This window comes from Globicephala melas, chromosome 5 (genome assembly GCF_963455315.2).
Source record: "Globicephala melas chromosome 5, mGloMel1.2, whole genome shotgun sequence".
In the NCBI taxonomy this organism is placed as follows: domain Eukaryota; kingdom Metazoa; phylum Chordata; class Mammalia; order Artiodactyla; family Delphinidae; genus Globicephala; species Globicephala melas.
In genome coordinates this window covers 113785219-113810023 of record NC_083318.1, presented here as the reverse complement: position 1 = coordinate 113810023, position 24805 = coordinate 113785219, and the positions used below count along the sequence as shown (strand labels likewise).

Genomic DNA, 24805 nt, shown 5'->3' with positions numbered 1-24805 from the left:
ACACTGAACACGTTATTTTAATCCTTTAAATCTGTGCAGTGTTTTGATCTTTATAATAATTAAAAGTTGAATCACGCTGCATTTTTTTCCCTCAGTGGAAGCGCTGAAAACAATCTTGACCTCAAACACTTATAACTGAACAACTTCAGTTTAATGAAAGATGCCAGGAACTATCTAAATACAGTAATTTTAGTGAAATTACATTATAAATATATCAGTTCCAGAGCTGAGCTCCCTTTGATAAGGACAAATAAGCTAGCTGACTGATGTTTTAGTCTGTTTGGGCTGATATAACAAAATACCCCTGACTGAGTAGCTTATAAACAACTGAAATTTATTGCTCAGAGTTCTGCAGGCTGGAAGTCCAAGATCAAGGCTCCAGGAAGGTCGTCTTCTGCTGAGGGCCCTCTTCCTGGTTCACAGCCGGCATTTTCTAGTCATATCCTCACATAGTATAAGGAGCTAGGGAATAATCTGGAACCTCTTTTATAAGAGCACTAATCCCATTCATGAGCGCCCCACCCTCCTGACCTAATCACCTTCGAAAAGCCCCAGTGACCTACAGCTTTGGGGATTAGGATTTCAGTACATGAATTTTAGGGAACACAACATTCAGACCATAGCAACTGACAGTATCCAAAAATACTTAACACGTTAGCCACCCACCAAAACAAAACAAAAATCCAGTAAGGCAAGCAAAATTTAAATGTGTTGTCAAATATCAAAACAAAGTTCTATTAAGTGGTTTCACTGTATATTATGGAGGTTCATTCATTCATTAATTCATTTAGGCAGAAAATGTTTATTGAAATCTCTTGCTAAATATATTTTAAAAATTATTTTCAGTTAGGACTAACTTAATGATTTGTTATGTACTATTTCACTTCTAACAATAATAAATCATACGCAAGGAGATGAAATGACAATTGAATAGCCCATTTATTTATCCAACAAATAGCTATTGAGTTTCCTGCTAAGTGCCAGGCATTGTTCTAGACCAAATAGATTCAATGCCCTTGTGAAGTGTATATTCTAGTGGGAGAACACAACCAACAAATAAGCAAACAAACCATAAATAATTTCAGATGATGAAAATTGCTATATAGGAAATAAAACAGGGTTATGGAATAACAGCTCTGTGGTGGCTATTATTACACTAAGCAAGAGGCCTAATGATATACCTTTATACTAATTATTTTACATTTTTTAAAATAGGAGACAATTAAATATTTAGAACTGACTTGGTGTGCTACTACTATCAATAAGCATTTCAGTGTGGAGTGGAGACAGTCTGGAATTAGAACACCCAAGGTTGAGGTCAGCTCTTTCTAACCTCTCTGGACTTCATTTCTTCTCATCTGTGAAATGTGTATATTAATCTGTATTAATCTATGCCCTACCTACATCACAGGATTCTTCTAAGAACCAAGCAAAATTATGTATGTGAAGATGCTCTGAGAAACATTAAGTCCTGCAATAGACTCACCCTACAAATGAAACAAAAATGCCCAGCTCCCATCGCCAATAATTTTTTACTCAGGGGATCAGCTTAGGTCTAGAACAAAATACTTACAGTGAGAAACGGAGTGGGGAGAGGGAAGTGAAAAAAAGAAAAGGGGGGAAAGACTCAGATCATGGACACCTCAAAGCCATGGTAAGAAGTTTGGACTCCAAGCTAAGAGTGAGATAGAGCCGTAGAAGGGTTTGGGTCAGGGAAATGAGTCAAAGAGATTATCTTTTAGAAAAATCATATGGAAGGAATGTCCCAGCTGAACTGCAACCCTCCTCCTCCTGCACCTGGTGGCCAGTACAAGCCACCTATTGTTATAGAACTAGTTCACAAAGAGAGTAAGGAAACTGCAGTCCCAGGCCAAAAAGTCAAAAACCACCATCTTGTCAAAATGATGACCAAAAATATTTGAAGTGGAGAGGACAGGAACTATCACAGATTTTTGTTTCTGCCCTTTAGCTGAGAGTGTGGAGAAGGAAACAGTGAGATGCTCAGAAGGGCCAGGTCCTCTCTCCCCTCCCCCCACCCCCCTGCCCCTGCACAAGGGCATGGAAAGGCAGCAAAAGTCAATGCAGAGACTTTCTCAGCAGAAGAGGATTGGAACCAGCCCGCACAATGTCCCATAGCCTCTGAATGGTACGGGCCCAATACCGTAATTGTCTAGCGGCCTCCGAGTGTGTGACATAAGAGTTAATGGGAAGAGAGGGTTGGTATGTTTGCCACAATGTCGCTGGCCACAGCAAGGGGATGTGTGCTAAAAGGCTGTCGGATGCGCTGCCCACTGGGGACGGAAGGGGGACACAGCTGTAACTCTGCAGATAAGAAGCACTGGGGAGCTACTGAAAGAGTCAGGTCAGCATATTTCCAGAGCTGACAGAAAAGGATGAATAGAGTACATCAGTGATGGACCCCTGGACAGCATCCCATAGGTGAGGAATGCATTCAACTCCAAGGAAGAGAAAACTCGGCTCACAGTGCCTTCAAAACTAGAGGTTTCTATTTCTCACAGCACAAAACACCTAAGGGTAGGCAGCTGCTGGCCTTGGTTCCATGGCCTGGCAAGTTCAAGGCCCATGCCTCTGGGATTATTTTATCCTTCCCCTCACTGGTCACTGGAGGGCTGCCCCAGCTCCAGACATCATGTCCACCTTCAAGGCAAGAAGAAAGGGGAGAGTTCGGTGGCATCAGCTGTGTCTTTCTCCATTATTGGGGAAAACAAAAGCATTCCTGCAACTTCTGTTGGAGTTCCACTTTGGTTCCATGGGTGAGAACTGTGTCACTTGGCCATCCCTGGCTGCAGGAGACTAGAAAAACAAATATCCTGCCTGTTTTGGGGCACACTGCTGCCCCCAAATGAAACTGGGGTTATGTTAGCAAAGAGGGAGAAATGGACACCAGGGAGGCAAGTTCAATATCTATCACAAGGTCCTAGATTAAGACCAGGGAGTAAATGCTGACAAACTCCCACTCCGAAGTTTGCCAGATAAAACTGGGCAGGATACCCAGTTAAATTTGAATATCACATAAACCACAAATGATTTTTTCTTAGTATTATTAGTATGCCCCAAATAATGCATGGGAATACTTACACCAAAAAACTTTCTGTTTTTTTGAAACTCAAATTGAAGTGTATGTTGTATTTTTATTTGCAAAACCTAGTAACCCTATTTCCCTCTACCCTGCACCCATGCTGTGTTGCTTCTGCATGGGAAAACAGGGTGAGGGGAAGTGTTAGAATCTGAATAACCTGACAAATCACTGAATTGGACTGACTTTACCTAAGAGGGATGAGATTGGAATTTTACACTAGGGAGGATCAAGGCTTAGGGCCAGGAATTAAAATTAAGTCATAAAAAAACAAAGACTTTCAATTTAGCATGCTTGAGCTTGTTGACTCTGAAATTCACACCAGATCCAAGAGAACAGAAGCGGGAGCAGGGAGAAGAAACGGGAGACTCTGGTGTTCACGCAAAGGAGAGGACACGGGGGCTGAACTGAAGTAAGGCAGGGGGATAAACAGAAGTAGGTGGATTCAATACATATTTAGGAGATAAAAATACCGATTACTTGGTAACTGATTGGATGTTGGGGTTGATGGAAAGAGAAGAGCTAGGGTGACAACAGGAGTCGCGTGTGGGTATTTGGTAATTTGCTAAAGAGGGGAACACAAAAGAATGAACAGGTTTGGGGAAAGATAATAAGTCTGGGTTCAGATAACTTGAGTTTGAGGAGACTGAAGGGGACATCCAGATGGTACCCAAAAGGGCAGTACGAGGGATGGTAAGGAGGTTTGAGGGGACAAGGGCTGGAAATCCAACCTTGCCTCAAACAAGCACTGCCACACAGAGAACAAGCTTATGGTTACCAAAGGGGGAAGGTGGGGAAAGGGACAAATTAGGAGTTTGGGATTAACAGATACACACTGCTGTGTATAAAATAGATAAGCAGGGACCTACTGTATAGCACGGGGAACTGTATTCAATATCTTGTGATAACCTATAATGGAAAAGAATCTGGAAAAGATTATCTATATGTATACATATAGATATATGTGTGTGTGTGTATATATATATATATATATATATATACACACACACATGTATATATAACTGAATCGCTTTGCTGTATACCTGAAACTAACACAACATTGTAAATCAACTCTACTTCAATTAAAAAACAACAACAAGCACTGCCACCTTTGTATGTCTATGCCTTGGCTGCCATCATGTTTTCCTCTGAGTGAAAAAAGCATACTGGGGCAAAAAAATTATAAATAAATAAAAATTAGAACGTTGATTTAAACAATGAAAATAAGTACATGTGAGGAGGCCATCTCAGTTCTAAACCCAGCTGGGACAGAAATGCAGAACATCATTCCCTAGACCTTATTTCCCTCACCTGGAAGACGAAGGTGCTCTGGCTGGATTTGGTCCACCCAGCATCTCGTTTCATGTCCACAGACTCCAAAGTATTTTTGGAAATGGCACATTGTGTGTCATCTTGGTGGGACTTGATTTCAAAGACTCCCTAGCCAAGGGGTGGATCAGTGACCCAAATTAAGCCACTGGCCTCTCTCCCAGGATTTTGAATCTTGAGGCAAGAAACACAAAGATGTAGAAGGTTGCTGGAACTCAGTCAACCTGGCAGCGACATCCTGACTAGAGTTGCAAGTAGTTCTTGCTACCTAGATCCATTCAAGTGTCCCATGTCTTTTCTTTTGAGCCGGGTTCTCCCCTAAATTCAGCTAGTTACCAAATATCCTGCTAATAAAATCATTTCCATTTTATTTGGTCAGAATCAGTTTCTGCTCCCTGTGCGCAAAGAATACGAACTGCTTCAGAAGGGACTGTCTTGGTACCCAAGACATTTTTCAGCTTCAAAACATCCATGATATATAATTAATATCAATTTTTAAAATTTCTAGTAAATTTTTTAAAAAGACCATTCTTTGCAAAAGAGATTTCAAATAGAGATGTATTTAAAATGCCTATATAACTATGCTGATATCATCTCTATTTTATACACAGTTTTGTGTGCACACACAAACGTACGTATGGTATTATTTAAGCCTCATTACTAATATTTGAAAGCCAGAAAGAGCAGTTAGTGTTTTACTAAATGGGTTCCTATTTCAACCTTCATAGTTAATGAATATCATTTCTTTTAGCCAGAATAATTTTCATCTTTTAAATTTGCTATCTGAAAATATTTATAAAGTTGTATGTCAATTTCTACCATTGTATGTGAATTTCTCAGGCTTTATATTTCATAACAGAGAATCATAGCCCAAGTTTACTTGCTTACAAAAAGGAATTTTTAAAAAATGCAAATAGAAATACAAAGAGAATCCAAATTCATTATTTTATTTATTTCATTTGGACATGAAGTTATTAGTCTTTGGTTTTATTTACATATTAAAACAAATACTTATCTAAATTAAAACATGCTCTTTTTAAGTATCAGAAGAAAAATCTCCTTGACCTGACGTCACTATACTGGGTGGAAGCTAAGAATTCTAGTAAAATTTCTGGAGAGATTTGATATTATGGAGTTTGAGGAGAGTTCTCCCGACAGAAAAGAGGCCATTCATAGAAGCAGAAGTTGTGACATTCACAGATATGCTGAATATCTAGAAATTTACATCCTAAGGAAGATCTTTGCCACTGCAGATACCTAAGGCTTTACCAGGCTAAGGGATGTAGCTGGAGAAGAATGGTTTTAAGAATGGAATTAAGTGGTCATGCATTTCATATGGATTTTTATTACTATTTAAAGGCATTATTCAATAGAGATTCTAAATATTTTGAATTTACATCCAAATTTCCCCAAAACTTCTAAGTTAAAAAAAAATCTGTATACTGGAATAAAGTAAATCTGAACAATCTGACATAACTCCATAGCAGTTGAATGTGTGGAGATGCTGGGAAATGGGGAGCTTTCTATTAAACAGCCACAGAGGAGATATTATATCATTTTTAAATTCTACCTTAAACCATTTTGAATAGCTACTATTTATAGAGCACCTACGATGTGTCAGACATCATTTCTAAATCACACAATAACTCTACAAATACTACTTCCATTTTCACAGATAAAGAAACCATCTTCAGTGAGGTTGTGAGTTGCCCAAAATCATATAAGCTAATAAGTGGCAGGGGTGGGTTTCACACTCAGGTTTCTCTGATTACAAATTCTGAATTTTTTCTCTTTACCACATTGCCTCCTATTATATCAAATATCGTTAAGTTTTCTTCTCCTCCTCATCATGCACACATTTTTTGGGTTTATTTGTATTGATTGTTTAGAAATTTGACAGCATTATACAAGTATGATGTCACTCTCCAATTAGAAAGCCATTATCTTTCTTGGGAGTAATATATACACACCATTATATGTAAAATAGGTAAACAACAAGGACCTACTGTATAACACAAGGAACTATACTCAATATTTTGTAATATACATATATATATAACTGAATCACTTTGTTGTACATCTGAAACTAACACAACATTGTAAATCAACTATACTTCAATCAAAAAGAAAAAAAAAGAAAGCCATTTTCTTTATCCATGTTAATCCACATTTGCTCTGGACTGGGGAAAGAGACTGGTGTTATTTTGTGACTCAGAGAATCCCCTTCCTTAAAATGAGGGAGCAGACAACCAGTAGCATCCGTGCAAAGCAAATTAAATAGATGCGATTCCCACACAAGGGTGTAAAGTCTAATGGGGAAAACACCGACAAACATAAAACAAACATAAAAAAGGATAATACTGTACAAATATGAAAAACGTGAATGAATAGCTATGTCAATCTATCTTATTCTCTTTGTACTTAGGTATTTATACTAGTTATTACATGACCTTTCAAAATTAAAATGCATTATCAACTATTCTAGTATATGATTAATATATTTAACATATTTTTTCATAAGTCACACTGAAATACTGTATCAAGGTGAAGCTGCACATTCAGTAAAATATTTCAAAAGCAGTTCAATAAGCTCAATACTTTAAAACAAGATCATAAAACTTTTATTTAATCTGACAAAGATAAACTCAAAAGATATGCTATACCTAATCAAAAGTCAGGATAATACCTTTATTCCATTAAGTTAATATTTATAAGTCACTAGTGGGTTATCTATGTGCCAGTAACAACAGTCTTACATTCATATTGTAGGGATAAATGTTATTGGAATCACGACGGGATAATTACATTGACTCTTAAATGAATACTTAAATAGCTTCAGTTAATATAATTTCCATGGAATAAAGTGAGTCTCTATTCTTACTCATACTTTTCAGTGTAGGTAGATATTAGGTATAATTTGAAGGAAAAAATCCATTTCTTCACACACACACACACTCACACACACTGACAAAACTCATATCTCGTATGGATATGTTTTATAGTTTTTTTGTGTGTATGAAAAGGATACTTTTCTTTCCTAAAAAGCTAAAACAAGGACATAGCATTTCTTTAGCCACATAAATACATAAAGAGAGAGGAATTAGAAAGAAAAAAATTAATTATGTTTTAAATGATTTTACTTTAAAAGCATATAGAATGCTTTTACAATGAAAACGGAAAGCGTTTTTCTTAATATTACCCACTTAGGTTTTTAACGATTGATATGGATTAAGAATACTATCACTCATACGTATTTTTGTGTAATAAACCATTGGAGTTGAGATTTTTAGAACTTTAAATTTATTTTCTATGTACTTCAAAATAGAGCAAGAAAAAAGTTTCAATACAGAAAAGGCTCTTTTTAAATTTAAAGGATTTCCAATGAGTTGACTGGTCTCTGGGGGCATCTACTGGAAATTTCACAAACTGCAGTCACATCATGTCAATGTGATAACTTTCATTATCCATTTTAATACAGATATTACTTTAATTGGTATGCAAATAAGGTGACACTCAAAGAAGATAAATGTAAAGTTATGCATGGTATTCTATCTCATCCATCTGGTAACAACAAAACATGTAGCTGTCTTTGGGATCAGTCAACAAATACTCAACTGTTAAAAATGTAAATAGGGCAGGTGGCATATCACAGATTAACAGTTTCCAAACCATCCAATTCTCAAGCTTGGAAAAATTAAAAATATATTCTAGAGAGAAACATATACATACTTAGTAAGGAATTTTTATTAATCCAAATTAAATGCATATAAAAAGCACTTTTGGGCTTCCCTGGTGGCGCAGCGGTTGAGAGTCCGCCTGCTGATGCAGGGGACACGGGTTCGTGCCCCGGTCCGGGAGGGTCCCACATGCCGCGGAGCGGCTGGGCCCGTGAGCCATGGCCGCTGAGCCTGCGCGTCCGGAGCCTGTGCTCCGCAACGGGAGAGAGGCCACAACAGTGAGAGGCCCGCGTACCGCAAAAAAAAAAAAAAAAAACACTTTTAAAATTATGATGGTTTCTCTAAAACAAATTCATTTTGTATCTCAGTATGTCCACGAATCATAAATAACCTGGTAATCAGTACTTATTTTCTATATAATTTAATTTGACTATTCATGTGTTACTATCTCAAAAAGTATTTAGAATTTGTTATACTTGGAACAAAAGAATGTATCTATCATTATAATATTACAATTAGAATTAGTTATTAATATAAATATTGTTATTAATTTTCCTTAACATTTTTGGAGAATTTCTTTAAGAAAAATGAACATATAATGAACATGATACAATCACTGCAGCTCATATATATATATATTTTAAATTTTATTTAGTTAGTATTGGCTGTGTTGGGTCTTCGCTGCTGTGTGTGGGGAGCGGGGGCTACTCTTCGTTACGGTGTACGGGCTTCTCATTGAAGTGGCTTCTCTTCTTGCGGAGCATGTGCTCTAGGTGCAGAGGTTTCAGTAGTTGTGGCTCGTGGGCTCTAGAGCGCAGGCTCAGTAGTTGTGGTGCACGGGCTTAGTTGCTCCGCGGCATGTGGGATCTTCCTGGACCAGGGCTCGAACCTGTGCCCCCTGCACTGGCAGGCGGATTCTTAACCACTGTGCCACCAGGAAAGCCCCTCATGCATAGTTTTAACATATATTTAAAATAAACCAAATAACTCATAATATTATTGCAGTTGTGACTAATCTTGTAACAGGAATTTTTAGTATCACAGGCATTATAACAATCTTGATTTTCTTTGTAAAATATATTGGTCATATTTACTTTAAGAGAAAATATTTAAAATAATTATAAGGATATATCTATTGTGCTATACTTAATTGTACTATAATATACTTTTTATTGCTATAATTTTATATAAACCCCTCTAATAAAGATTGAAATATTTAACATTTTAGCTTCATTCCAAAGAAATACCACTACGCATGTGTAAGTTTATAGTTTCTGGAAACTTCACTAGAATTACCATCCAAATAAATGTGATATCACCTTTAATTGTATAAACTGAAAAAACTAATCAACATAAAATGTTATCAAATCAGAACATAAGTTATTAATATAGCAGGACTTTTGTTTCAGTTTAGATTTAGATTCATTTTATAGCTGTATGTACTTGATAACTAACTAAATAAATAAATTCCACCCCCAAGAGGTTATGGAATATAATTTTTTGTGATTTTCTAAACAATTAGAAGTTTGCTAATTTGAATTTTTAGAGGAAACTGTTACATATACAAGTTTTGCTTTGTGTTTTTTGAAAATACAAATTTTCACCTATTAATAATCAAACTTAGAAAGCACAGTTAGATTTTCAACATTTTAAAGGTATATGTACATTGAAATATTCCATTTGGAAAACAATTATTTAACTAAGTTCAACCTTTAATTCTTTTCTAAAAATGTTAATAATAATAACTAAGAGAGTTTACCCCATGGCATTTTGTAAATGTGACTATTACTAATTTAATTCTTTCGACAAAAAATAAAATACTAAAAAATCTGATCAGCAAAGAATTCTCCCAATAGCACAGTAAGAATTCACTTCAACATGAGTGATTTTTATTTTAGGATATATGGGCTATAGGTGTAGAATGGAACAAAGATGATTTCTCAGATTCGATTATGTTAGAGCTGGTATTTAGCACAAAAGGCAGTAACTTTTTGTGAGATCAATAAATGTTAATCTGTCAAATAGTATTTTTGCTGGTGATTATTAGCCTTTATCAGAGGAAAGCTGTGGTTATTCAGCAAGCAGTACTGACTGCAATCCTTACAATGTCTTTAAATGATTCCCTTAATAATATAAAGGCATTTTTTTATGTGTATACCCTGTAAGAATGATTTACTCAAATGATTTCCATTCAGTCAAATATCTGAAGTACAGTGATCATCATCAATCAGGAAGGAATAAACTATGCATCAATCAATATAAGGTATTACCAAAATATTTACCCATGTAGCTGTCACACACATTTTCTTTACTGAAAGATTTTCTTTACTGGAAAAATCTCAAACTTAAACACATTTTTAAAGTATTTCATTAGCAGTTCAGTGAAAAAGCACCAGAAGAAACCTCCTTATGTGAGGCTAATTACAGATATAATCTTTATAAATGGTCTTATTACTTGCAAACCCCTTCAAGAAATTCAAACTTTTTAATGAAAGAATGTTTTATGCCAAAGATCAAACATGGAAAGGTATAAAATGAATGTCATTGTTTAAGAAGAATTTTCAGGGAACATATTTTCAACCCAGAAGTACCACACTTGAATCCAAACACCTTTGGCTAAACGAAGCAATCGTATCAAGTCTTGTACTTTCAATTTACACTGTAACTTTCCAATATAGGAAAACATAATTATATAACCAATTTATATTGATTATATTGTTACTTATCGAGTTAAATATAGCCTAAAAAATAAAGCCTAAAAATAACCTTAGCTTTTGGATTAAGTTATAATGATTAAAAAAAAAACTGAATAAATAATATCATCCTGTCAGATTCTGTATCCTACTATCATGGCAATAAATGTAAGAAAAACAAAAAATAAGGTTCATGCTACAAACAATGGACTATACACACATGTAAACATGATCATTCTAGTTCAACGCCATATTTTTGTCTAAATTAGTACTGACAGTTTTAATTAACATAAAACTCCATATAATATGAGTCACTGTTTTTTTTTAAACAATTCAGTGATTGCTCTCCAAATTTCTTGAAATTCAATTACTTAGGAAATTTTGTCTCAAATAATATCACTTAAAACTTTTCTTTCAATTCTTCATCTTTACACCTTTATAAATAAAAGAACTATCAATTTTCCACATAAATTGAGGGAAATAATCAAACTTTAATAAAGATGGAAAGCTGGAGAATATAAAGACAAAACTTAGTAAAAACAACAAGTTGCATTAAAAAGAAAACTTCAGCTCACTGTATTTTTTTTTTACTAAAGTATGTCATACATTTTATCTTTGCAAGAGTTTGACGAATTTTGCAAGTAAAATTCTGTTTCCTCTACACTTGCTAATAGTCATGAGAATCTGTAGTTTGCACCTTCCCATTAAAAATGTATTGTATTTTTTTGAAATTATTCACCCCGCCTTTTATCCAGATCATGTCTTTGAAAGGAGGAAGTAGATAATAAATGGAATAATTCATGATTTCCCATTAAATATGAAACTTTCTTTTGCAGAGTTTAGAAAATGAAGTTCTACATAATGTACAAAAGTTGATTAGAACTTTTTTAACCTTTTCAGGAAAAAACCTTTCACATTAAACAACTGCATGTGGAGGTTTTCTTTGGGAAAAGTAAACCAATCAATTCCTTATACCTATGGCTTTATCATACATATTCAAATGTTGCTCTTTCCAAACATATATCCCTTTATAATGTGTAAGTAGTTATTAAAATGATGGCAAGAAAAATAGTGTACATTGGGCTATAAACATGACAAGTATCTAAGAAATATATAACTGATGTTTAAATTACAAAGGGAAAAATCACATAAATTAGAAATGAAAACAAAACATTATTTGTGCTCTTTTCAGCAATGTAATGGAAGATAGCATGAGGGTAAATAATAAAACCTACATTTAGATGTCTCTTATTATGGCATTTCTTCTAGTGAGGTAATATTTTGTCATGAGAAAAAAATATGTACCTTTATAAAACTTTTCCTTGCAAAACTAGCCGTTGGGATCTGTTAACTACATTCTTTTTCTTTTGCCTTTTTTAAAAATTAATTTTAATTGGAGTATAGTTGCTTTACAATGTTGTGTTAGTTTCTACTGTACAGCAAAGTGAATCAGCTATACGTATACATATACCCCTCTTTTTTCTTTTGCCTTTTTTTAAGATTAAAAAAACCCAAAAAACAAATGATTTTTAGGCTCATTCTTGCTCTATCATTCTTTATTTCTTGGATGAGAAATCTGGAGTAAATTTAACTGAAGATAAATGTCAAGTTCTGACTATTTTAGGGCAGCTGGTGACCTCATTAGGTTTTTAAAAATTTTTTGTGTCATAATTCTTTCCAATAAATATATTTCAATTTTCCCCATATCAAAAAATAAATCAAGAATATATTTTCCCCTTTCAAACATGAATGCTTAAAAAGGTAACTACCATGTTGTAAGCCATGTGAAGAAATCTTTCATACTGTGTGCTCTTTAATTACCGTTGCAAAGGAGGTATGCATTACACATACAAACAGTGAAGCCAGGATTTCTCACAAACTATATGTACACAGTGATCAAACTTCCAGAACATACTTTTCATTTTACATTTAGTAAAAACTAAATTAATAAAAACAAAAAATAAGTTGATAATTTTGAAGCTTTTTTCAGACAACATCTGTATATAGCTATCTTATTTTCCTGAATGTTGCATTTTATTGCATTTCCTGAATGTTAATTTTATTGCAGCTATCTCAAACATTTAGGAAATTCCTACTTATAACTAAGACCTTAGGGTATATCAAATCAAATATGTGCATCAATAAGAATATTGGAAGAACAAAAGGAAGTATTTGTGAGAAGATAAAATAAAAGAGCCTTGAATTCAAACTTTTAAAAAATTGTACAAGATAGATATATAGTAGGGATTATAACTTCCTTGAGATGGAGAACATGTTATTTGTTCCTTTTGTATTTTTTTATAATAGCGCAAATGCCAACACAAATAAAGATTATACAACATTATTAATATCAAATAAAATAGAATCAGGGCATAAAAAATTAAAAGGGCATATGAATATTAGAGATTCATAAATAGATTATTTTACTGAGAAATATGGCAGCTAGAAAACAATACTAATAACAATAGCTTCAAAATATATAAAATTCACAGAAAAAGGAGAAATTGATCTTATATTTTTTTCAGAAAATTATAAATTAAATAGAGGGAAAAAAGATTTGAATAACAATTGTCTAGCTTGATTGAAATAACAGGCTCAATCTAATTATTAGATTCTGATCATTTTCTGTATGAGAACTATCTACCAAATAGAAAATATATATTTAGTTTTCAGACATACAAGGAATATTTATAAAATTAATCATGTACTGGCCACACTAAAAATGTCATAAACTGATATCACATATGGCACATTTCCTGAGCACAAGTATATATTCACTCCCCAATCCTGCATTCCCTCTTGCAAAAAACAACACAAAAAACCAAAAAGCCACAAGAAAAAACTATTCACCTGCAAATTTATAAATACACTTCTAGTTTATTCATGGCCAAAAGGGGAAACCACTGTAGAAATTTTCATACACTTAGAACTGAAAGAAAAAAATTAAACATTAAATCCTGGGGGAAGAAATCATCATGGTATTAAAAGGAAATTTATAAGTTAAATTCATTTGTTAGAAAACAAGAGCAACACTTGGGAGTGAAAAAGCTAGCTTTCAACTTAGGATGCTAGAAATAAAATCCTAACAAATTAAACAATGACATGAAGTCAAATAAAGGACAGGGAGGGAAATATTAAAGGCAAATGTATGAATTCATAAAATAGAGAACAAAAAATGTGACCCATAAAACAAACAAACAAAAAACCTGGTTATGTGAAAAGAAAAATAAATTTTGCAAGTACTTTATAATCAAGAAAAACAAAAATAGATAAGTCGTCAAAATTGTACCAGGAATGGAAGAGATAATATATCTTCTATTACAATTATAGTAACTGCTCACTTTTAGTGTAGCAAAAGAAAAGAAAATTATGGGTTAATATTATTATAATTTAGATACAAATTTCCCTCATACCACTCCCCCAAAAAAGAACTCATAGCAAACTAAAAGCATAATGAATAAATAGGGTTTATCCCAGAATTCCAAGAACGGTTCAAAATTAGAAAATCTCTTAACTTTATGATAATCTCAGGAGATGTTAGAAAATTATTTAGTAAAGTTCAAAACTCATTTATGATTAAGAAAAGTGGAGAGTAAAAAATGAATTCTCTATCTTGGTAATATGTATCTATTAAAACCCTATAGCATAAAGCTTCATGTTTTGAGATACATTAGAATCATTTCCACTAAAGTAAGGAATTTGAAGGGATCCCTGCTGTCACTCCTATTATTTAACACCATGTACTGTTAAATGGACGTTCTTGCCAATGTGGGATTCAATATTTTAATGATACCAATTCTCCTAAAATAACATAAAATCAAGGCAGTCCTTATAAAACCTCAATTATATTCTCCTGACTCTTGGCAAGATAATTCAAAATTCATATAGAATGGTTAATGTACAAGAAAAACCTGATCATTTGGAACAAAGAGGGGGACTGTCTGCCAGATATAAAATACATTTTAACTATGTTAATAAAGTGATTTGTGGCACTGACACAAGAAAAGACAAATAAGTTAATGGAACAGAATATATATGTATATGTGTATGTATACACACATGAAAATTTGGTATTTAATAGAAGTGACATTTCAGTTCAGGGGAAAGTTTTGGGTACAATTGATCTATTTGCAAATTTTGTTGGTTGTATGTTTTATATATTAATATTTCTATATTATTATTTTTGTATATAAATAATATAGATGATAGCATATGTTATATTACCTTTCCACATTTAATGGAATATTTAAGTGATACACAAATCTCAATTTCCTAATCATTTTCTTGACCTTAATGTATGTGTTACGTATATATTAAACCTTTATCACTAAGAACTTTCAGGTGCTTAATCACAATCGTTTTAAAGCAACTTTGTAACATTCATTTTGAACTTCTGAGTTAAGTACTTTTTTTCTTAGCCCCCTAGCTTCCTCTTTCTTGAATTCTCTTTTCTTTCCTCTAGACTCTAAAGTGGCCATTTGGGGCAGGGATGAAGGGTCCAGAAAGACTGCATAGGAAGAGATGTTTTCCAGTCCTCATATCTGAAAAGATTTTTGTTTTGCCCTCAGTTTTGATTAATAGTTTATCTGGGTACAGAATTCTAAGTTAAAATAATCGTTCTGCATATCTTAAAGACATCCTCCCTTTTTTTATAGAACCAAGTATTATTACTGACAACTGTGATGGTAGTCTGATCTTTGTTTCTTGATGACAACCATTCTCCCAAACCCTGAAAGCTTCTAGTACCTTCTCTGTATACTTAGCATTTTGATATTTCATAAAGATGTATCGAAGTGGGTTTTTTCTTTTTTTTCCTTCTTTCCCTTTTTTTTTTTTTTTTTTTTTTTGTCGTTGTTCTTTCCTTTCTGGTTACTTTGGTAGTCACAGCCCAAAGGTCTGTGGGTTTTTTCCAGTCTAAGATATCTGTGTCTGTGTCTCTAACCATATCTCTATCTCTGGCCATCTATATCTACCTATATAGCTATCATCATTCATTCTCTCATCTCTTTCTCTTGGATAAATATTCACCACCTGGACTGTGTTCTGTATCTTATGCCTTTTAAAATATTTTCTATATCTTTTATGTTTTTATTCTACATGTTGATAGCCTTATCTTTCTTTTCCATCCTTTCCTTTTGAGTTTTAAAAAATATTTCAGCTACCTTTAATTTTGAAGAATTCTTTTTCTTTAAATGATTTCATAGCATCAGGTTACATTTGAGGGATGTAAGATTTTCTACAATGTCTGTAAGGAAAGAAGTTGGAAATCTCTCAAAGTTCCTCTTTTCCCTATAGAAACTGTTTCAGCTGACATTGAGTGTTCTCTTTGTTCATCTTTTTTCCTTTTTTATTGTAATATTTTCTCAAATATCAGAGACTATTTGTCTATTCATAATAATGAAGTTCTCAATTTCTTAACATAGGTAGTGAATTTGGGTTTCCTCTGTTTGCAGGATTCATCCTGAGATTTATGGGTTGGGAGAGCACAAGCTGGCTATTCCTTGCCCTGATGCCAAATGAAAAGGACTCTGTAAGGTACACTAGCTTCCCTGACAGGAGCTCAGGCCAACTGTTACTTTTTAAGGTTTTTTTGCATCACTGTTTATGAGGAATATTATTATTCTGTGGTTTTCTTTTTATGTAATGGCTTTTTCTGGTATTGGTATCAGGATAATTCTGGTCTCACAGAATGAGTTGAGAAGTGTTTCTTCTATTTTATTGAAGAGTTTGTGCCAAATTGATGGATTTTTTTTTTTTTCCCAAATGTTAGGTAGAATTCACCAGTGAAGCAAAATGGGCCTGGAATTTTCTTTGTGGGAAGTTTTTAAACTATTAATTCAATGTGTTTAGTGAATCTACTGTGATATCTATTTCTACTTAAGTGAATTTTGGCAGTGTCTCACGAAATTTAGCCATTTCTGTAAGTTGTTGAGTTTACCAGTATAAAGTTTATTTCCTAATTAGCGTTTTAATATTTATGTAATCTGTAGTGATGTGTCCCCTCTTTCACTTCTGAAATTGGTAAATTGTGTCTTCTTTCCTTTTCTCTGACCATTATGACTAAAGATTGATCAACTTTACTGATCTTTTCAAAGAAGCCATTTTTAGTTTCATTGATTTTTCTCTACTGTCTTCCTGTTTTCTGCCCCCATTTTACTACTCCTTTTTCTCTATTTTCAGTTTAATTTTTTTCTAATTTTTTAAAATGAAAACTTAGGGCAATAACTTTAGACATTTCTATTTTTCAAATATAAACATTTTAATGCTATAAACTTCCCTTTAAGCACTGCTTTAGCTTCATCTTACCAATTTTGATATACCATATTTTTTTAATTCAGTTCAAAGGATTTTCTAATTTGCCTTGATTTCTTCTTTGATCTATGGTTTATTTAGAAATACATTGTCTAGCTTCCAAATTTGTGGGGATTTTTCAGAGATCTTCCTGCCATTATTTCTAATTTAATTCCATTGTTGTAAGAGAAAATAATTTTTAGGATTTAAATCCTCTTAAGTATATTGAAATTTGTTTTATGGCTCAGAATATCATCTCCTTTGAAAAGTATTCCACGTGTACTTGAAAATAATGTGTGTTCTGCTGTTGTTTGGTGGAATGTATGTAAATGCCAATTATTTAAGCTGATCAATGGTATTGTTCAAGTCTTCAATATTCTACTGATTTTTTAATCAATTATTGAGAGTGGTGTTAGAATCTCCAACTATAATTGTGGACTTGTCTGTTTTTCCTTTTCCTTCTATCAGTTTTTGTTTTATTACTTTGAAGTTCTGTCATAGGAACACAAACATTTAGGATTATGTGTTCTTGATGAATCAACTTCTTGTATCATTATGAAATGTTACTTTTTATCTCTGGTAATATTCCAACTGCTTTCTGAAAATGTATTTCTGAAAATCTTGGAATCTCTCATTTTTCTTCCTTTCCTATCATGTTAAGAATTTACTATCTTTTGGACATTTTAGTGGTCATTTCAAATATAGGAAGGAAATGTGTTTAGCCATCCATCTTGATCTTGAAGTAGAAAAACCCCTAAACTAAACTTTTAAGACCATTGCCTCATTCAGCAATGTATTTCTGTGGCTACATTGGCTGTAGGATAAGGGATTGTTTCAGACAAGCTTAAGGGGATTTTATGGAAATATGAGTCAGGGTTATAGAATAACTGGGTCCTTACGAGGTGAACCCAGAGGGAGGTTCTAGATCCATAACAGTACTGGGAATTCACGAGGAGTCTAGAAATCTGATCTCTGATTCATGCCTGATTCATTTTCTTTCTAGCTTGTTCATTCCTTCCTCTCTATGAATCATTTTTTCTGTCTCATTGTTTCTGCTTCTTTATAACATTAGATTGCCTTGGTCAAAGTACTTAATCTCTCTATGCCTTGGTCTCTGGAAGTAATAACAAGGTTTATTTCCAGGTTTATTGTGAGGATCACTAAAAACACAGACGAGCACACAGTATTAATGTAATATGTCTTACCCATTACTATTTGGCCTAAAATAAAACCTGGCTAAGAGATGTAATATCTATGACTAGCTGCCTATACATCCATTTCATTGTTCATTAGGTGTGCCAAGTTTTATTATATTGCTCCATTTTTCTTATATAAGATCATGTGATAACTTTCTTTTGGAATTTAGTATCAGGAAAAAGCTTATCTCTCTTGAAGAAATGATATGTTTCCTTTCATCGGGTAATGAGGATTCTCTAGTCCGTCACATCTCCCTTTTTGCCCAGTCTGCCCAGAAGTTCAGAGTGAAATTTAATGTTTCTTCAGGGGAACTATATTAACCCTGATGGGGAGTATATTTATATACTTTTCCTTTATTTGCCTTTCATTTTCTATATATAATCTGACAGCTATGTAATATAAAACATTAATTTTAAGTTTCTTCAATCCTCTCCAGAAAGAAAGTTAACAAGAAATAAAGCATTATTTTATGTAAGTCAGAAGAATCTTAAAGGAGAATGAAACACTGCTTTCAAAGAACTCTGAGTCTAGAGAAGAATCCTTTCCTTATGGCAATTCACAACAAGAAAGACATTTTACATTGCAATTCAGTACGTGTACATATATATTACACATATGTATGTATATGAAACAAAATGTAAAAGCACTAATACTCAAAATGTTCTGATCTCTTTGTAAATATTAACTCAATTAATCCTCATAACCATTCCATGAGCCAGGCCCTCTTATTGTTACCCCTATTTTTTACATAAGAAAACTGAGGCACAGAAAGGTTAAGTAACTTGGCCAAAGTTGACCAGTTACCTTGCTAGTAAGTATAAAGCTGGGTTTGAGTCCAGGGAGTCTGGTTTTAGAACCCATGCTCTATTTCATTACATCTGGCAACCCGCTCTATGTAATGAACCCCTTTCTAATTCTATAGTCTTTCATATTTTAAATGCTTATCATGATACCCAAACTCATGGGTCATAATCACTACCCACTAATGGACCACAACCTTAGATTTTTAAACATTAATCAGGAAGGAAAAAAAAACCAAAACACATGTACATGACTGTCAATGGCTATTAAGAGAGTTCAAGCAGGCACTCTGAACTCTTACCATGTGAGTGAGGATGGATCAAAGGAGGCCTCACAGGGCAAGAAACAGTTAAGCTGAGGCTGGTAGAGAAGTTTATCAAGTACACAAGGCATGGGAGAAGGAGAAGGGCATTTCAGGCAGAGCACATATATAAGGCTACAAAGGGGTAAAAGGTCCCCATTCATCAACTGCCCCAACACCTGTGAGCCAAGCACTGTATGAGTACTGAGGATGCACATGTGAGCAAAGTAGCCATGGCTCCATACATACATACAAATACACACTATATATATTTATTTATAAACACACACCTCCCAGCTCAAAGTACAGAGTATTTAAAATGATCTCAGAGACTCATCCCAGTACAAAATTTTGAAAATTTCCAAATAATCTAATTAAAAATAATAGAGGAAAAATATTTCCTACAAATTTATATATTCAATTTAATAGACCAACATATGCATTGTGGGAGTCCCAGGAGGAGAACAGAGATTCTTTTAAGAAAAGTGGTGAAAACTTCCCAAGTTTCATAAATGTCATGAATATAAATATTTGAGAAATTCAACAAACTCTAAGTAGGAAAATTCAGAGATACACATTGAGGCACATTATAATCAAACTCCCAAAGGCAAAGACAAAGAGTGAATCTTTAAAGCAGCAATAGAGAAGCAACTCAACACAGCATCCTCAATAAGGTTTTAAGCAGATTTCTCACTAGAAACTTTGGAGGCCAGAAAACAGGGTCTTTTTTTTTCTTTTTTAATTGGGGTATAGTTGTTTTACAATGTTGTGTTAGTTTCTACCGTACAGTGAAGTGAATTATATATTCAAAATGCTAAAAGAAAAAACTGTCAACCAATAATCTTACATCTGGCAAAACTGTCCTTCAAAAGTAAGGAAGAAATTAAGAACATTCCCAGATAAACAAAAGCTGAGGAACTTTATTTCTACTGGACCTGCCCTGCAAGAAGTGCTAAAAGGAGTCCTGCAGGTTGAAAAAGAGTAACCTGAAGTCATATGAAGAAATAAAAGTCTCAGTAAAGTTAGACACATGGTCAATTATAGAAGCTAGTATTTTTGTAACAATAGTTGGTAACTTCATATTTTGTTTTCTACATGATTTAAGAGACTAATGCATTTATAAAAATAATTATTCTAAGAACTAGCAGTATTGTATATTTGATTTGTAACTCCACATGTTGCTTTCTACATAATTTAGGATATAGCATTAAAAAAATAATTATTAATGTATGTGTGGGAGCAGAGGGTATCTGTAAATCTCTATACCTTCCCGTCAGTTTTGCTGTGAACCTAAAACTCTAAAAAAATAAAGCCTTTCAATAACAAAATGATTAGTTTGTTTTTTGGATGCAAAATGTATAAAGATGTAGTTTTACAACATCGATAATCAAAAGAGGTAGGAATGGACCTCTCAAGAAGCAAAGTTTTTGTATGTTAGTGAAGATAAACTGGTATAAATTCAAAACAGAGGTTATAATTTTAGGATATCAGATGTAAGCCCCATGGCAACCACAAAGAAAATAGTTACAGAATATACACAAAAGGAAATGAGAAGGGAATTCATTGGTTTCACTACAAAAAAAAAAAAATCAACATAAAAGAATACAGTAATGCAGGAAATAAGGAACAAAGAAGCTATAAGGTACATAAAAAACAAATAGTAAGTGACAGAAGTCCCTCATTAGTAATTACTTTAAATGTAAGTGGATTAAACTCTCCAATCAAAGGACAGAGACTGGAAGAATGAATAAAAAAATGTGATCCAACTATGTGCTGTCTACAAGACACTCACTTTAGATCCAAAGACACAAATAGGTTTAAAATGGAATGATGGAGAAAGATATTTCATGGCAATAGTAACAAAAAGAGAGTAGGGGTGGCTATACTAATGTCCAACAAAATAGACTTGAAACTAAAAAAGGGCTATAAGAGTCAAAGGAGGCCATAATATATTAATAACAGATCAAATACAGGAAGAAGATACAACTGTCATAAACGTTCATGCACTTAATAAGAGACCATCAAAATAAATAAAGCAAAAATTGACAGAATTGAGGGGAGAAATAGACAGTTATGCAATAATAGCTAGAGATTTCAATACCTGACTTTCAATAATGGATAGAACAACCAAACAGAAGATAAGTAAGAAAACAGAGGACTTGAACAATACAATAAACCAACTAGATGTAACAGATATATGCAGAACACTCTACCCAACGACAGAATACACAGTCTTCTCAGGGGCACACAGGACATTTTCCAGGATTGACCATATATTAGGCCAAAAATTAAGTCTTGAGAGATATCACACAAAGTACCTTCTTTGGCGACAACTAGAGTAGTCATTAAGGGAGGGAAAACTGGAGAATTCACAAATTGTGGAAATTAAATAGCACACTCTTAAACAACCAATGGATCAAAGAAGAAATCACAAGGGAAATTAGAAAATACTTAGAGATGAATGAAAATGAAAACACAACATGGCAAAACTTATGGAATTCAGTGAAAGCAGTGCTAAAGGGGAAATTTATAACCATAAATGCTTAAATTTATAAAAAAGAAAGATCTTTTAAAAAACATTTAAAAACAAAAAGATCTCAAATCAACATTCTAACCTTACAATTTAATTAATTAGGAAAAGAACAAACTAAACCCAAAGCTTTCAGAAGAAAAAAAATAATAAAGATTAGGGCAGAGATAAATGAAATAGAGGATAGAAAAAGAACTCAATGAAAACAAAAGTTGGTTCTTTGAAAAGATCAACAAAATTGAGAAACCTTTAGCTAGATCAACTAAGGAAAAAACAGAGAAGACTCAAAGTACTACAATCAGAAATGAAAGTAGGCTTTGCTGTACAGCAGAAACTAACACAACATTGTAAAGCAACTATACTCCAATAAAAAGGAAGAAATGAAAAAGGAAGAAATGAAAGTACTACCAATTTTAGAGATAAAAAGGATTATTAGAGAGTACTGTGAACAACTCTGTGTAAAAAATTGGATAACCTAGATGAAATGGACAAATTCCTAGAAACAAAACCTACCAAGACTGAATCATGAAGAAATAATAAGCCTGAACTGACCTATAACTTGTAATGAGTCAGTAATAAAAAAATCTCCCAACAAAGAAAAGCCCTGGATGATGGCCTCACTGATTCATTCTACCAAAAATGTAACGGACTAACACAAATTCTTTCCAAACATTTCAAAAAACTGAATGGGAGAGAACACTTCCTATTTTGTTCTATTAGGCCAGCATTGCCCTGATACCAAAGTCAGAAAAAAACACTTCAAGAAAAGAGAGCTACAGACAAATATCTCTTATGAACATTAATTCAACAAAATACTAGTGAAGTGAATTCAGCAGCATATTAAAAGGATTATACATCATGGCCAATTGGAATGCAAGGATGGTTCAACATACTAATACTTATCAATGTAATACATCATATTAAAAAAATGAAGAAAAAATTACCATATGATCATCTCAATTAAGAAAAAGTATTTGACAAAATTAAATACCCTTTCATGATAAAATACTCAACAAATTAGGAATAGAAGGAAACTGCCTCAACATAACAAAACTCATATATGAAAAACTCACAGTGAGCATCATACGCAACAGTGAAAGACTGAAAGCTTTCCTCTACGATTAGAAACAAGGCAAGAAGGCCCAGTTTCATCACTTGTATTCAACACAGTACTTAGAGCAATTAGGCAAGAAAAAGAAATAAAAGGCATTCAAACTGGAAAGGAAGAAGTAAAATTATCTCTGTTTCTAGCTGTTGTGATTTTTATATGTCAAAAACTCGAAAGATTCCACAAAAAGCTATTAGAACTAATAAACAAATTCAGCAAAGTAATAACAAATTCTGGATACAAGATCAACATTCAAAATTCAGTAGTATATGTATACACTAAGAATAAATAATCTGAAAAGGAAATTAAGAAAACAATTCCACTTACAATAACAAAAATAATAAAATAAAATACTCAGGAATTAACTTTACCAAGGAGGTAAAGGACCTGTGCAATGAAAACTATAAAACATTGCTGAAAGAAATTAAAGAAGACATAAATAAATAAAAAGACATCTTATGTTCATGGATTAGAATATTTAATATTGTTATGATGTCAATACTACCTAAAGCAATTTACAGATTCAATGCAATCCCTATCAAAATACCAATGACTATTTTTTTAGAAGTAGAAAAATTCATTCTAAAATTCATATGTAATGTCAAGGAACCTGAATAACCAAAATAATCTTGAAAAAGAAAAAAGGTGGACTCACACTTCCTGATTTCAAAACTTACTACACAGTTACAGTAATCAGCATGGTACTGACATAAAGACAAATATATAGACCAAAGGAATAGGATAGAGAGCTCAGAAATAAATCTTCACATATATGGTCAAACAATTTTTGACAAGGGTATTAAGACTATTCAAAAGGAAAAGGACAGTTTTTTTCAACAAATGATGATGTGAAAACTAGATATCCACATGCAAAAGAATGAAGTTGGATGCTTACTTAACACTATAGACATAAATTAACTCAAAATGGATCAAAGACCTAAACACAGTAGCCAAAAGCACAAAACTCTTAGAAGAAATCATAGGGCAAAAGCTTTACAACATTGGATTTGGCAATGATTTCTTGGATATGACAGCAAAAGTACAGGCAACACAAGAAAAAATAGACAAATTAGACTTCATGAAATTAAAAAAACTTTGTCATCAAAGGATACTATCAACAGAGTGAAAGGCAATCAATGGAATAGGAGAAAATAATTGCAAATCACATATCTGATAAGGAATTAATATCCAGAATATAGAAGTATTCCTAAAACTTAATAATAAAAAACAAACAACTCAATTCAAAAACAGAAAGGACTTGAATAAACAGTCCTCCAAAGAAGAGATCCAAAGGACCAATAAGCACATGAAAAGATGCTCAACATTACTAATCACTGGAGAAATGTAAATCAAGATCTCAGTGAGATACCCCTCATACTCATTATGATGGCTACTAGCATGAAAGCAGAAAACGATAAATGTTGGTGAAGATGTGAAGCAACTGTAACCCGTGTGCATTGTTGGTGAGAATGAAAAATGGTACAGCCATTGTGGTGGCAGAATGGTGTTCTCAAAAAATTTTAAATAAAGTTATCAAATTATTCAGTAATTCCACTCCTGGGTATATACTCAAATGAATTGAGAACAGGGTCTTAAGGAGATATTTATACACCCGTGTTCACAGGAAACATTATTCACAATAGGTAAAACACTGAAGCAGCCCAAGTGTCCATTGACAAATGAATGGATAAGCAAAATATAAACATACCATGAAATATTATTCAGCCTTAAAAAGGAAGGAAATTGTTACAAATGCTACAACATGGAAGAAACTTGAGGAT

General features: G+C 33.2%; 1 protein-coding gene across 1 annotated transcript in view; it reads right to left on the bottom strand.

The window, feature by feature from the left end:
• TTC29 (tetratricopeptide repeat domain 29) overlaps nt 1–24805 on the bottom strand; it is a 256783-nt gene that overhangs the window by 216139 nt on the left and 15839 nt on the right. The gene's annotated exons all lie outside the window — the stretch shown is intronic.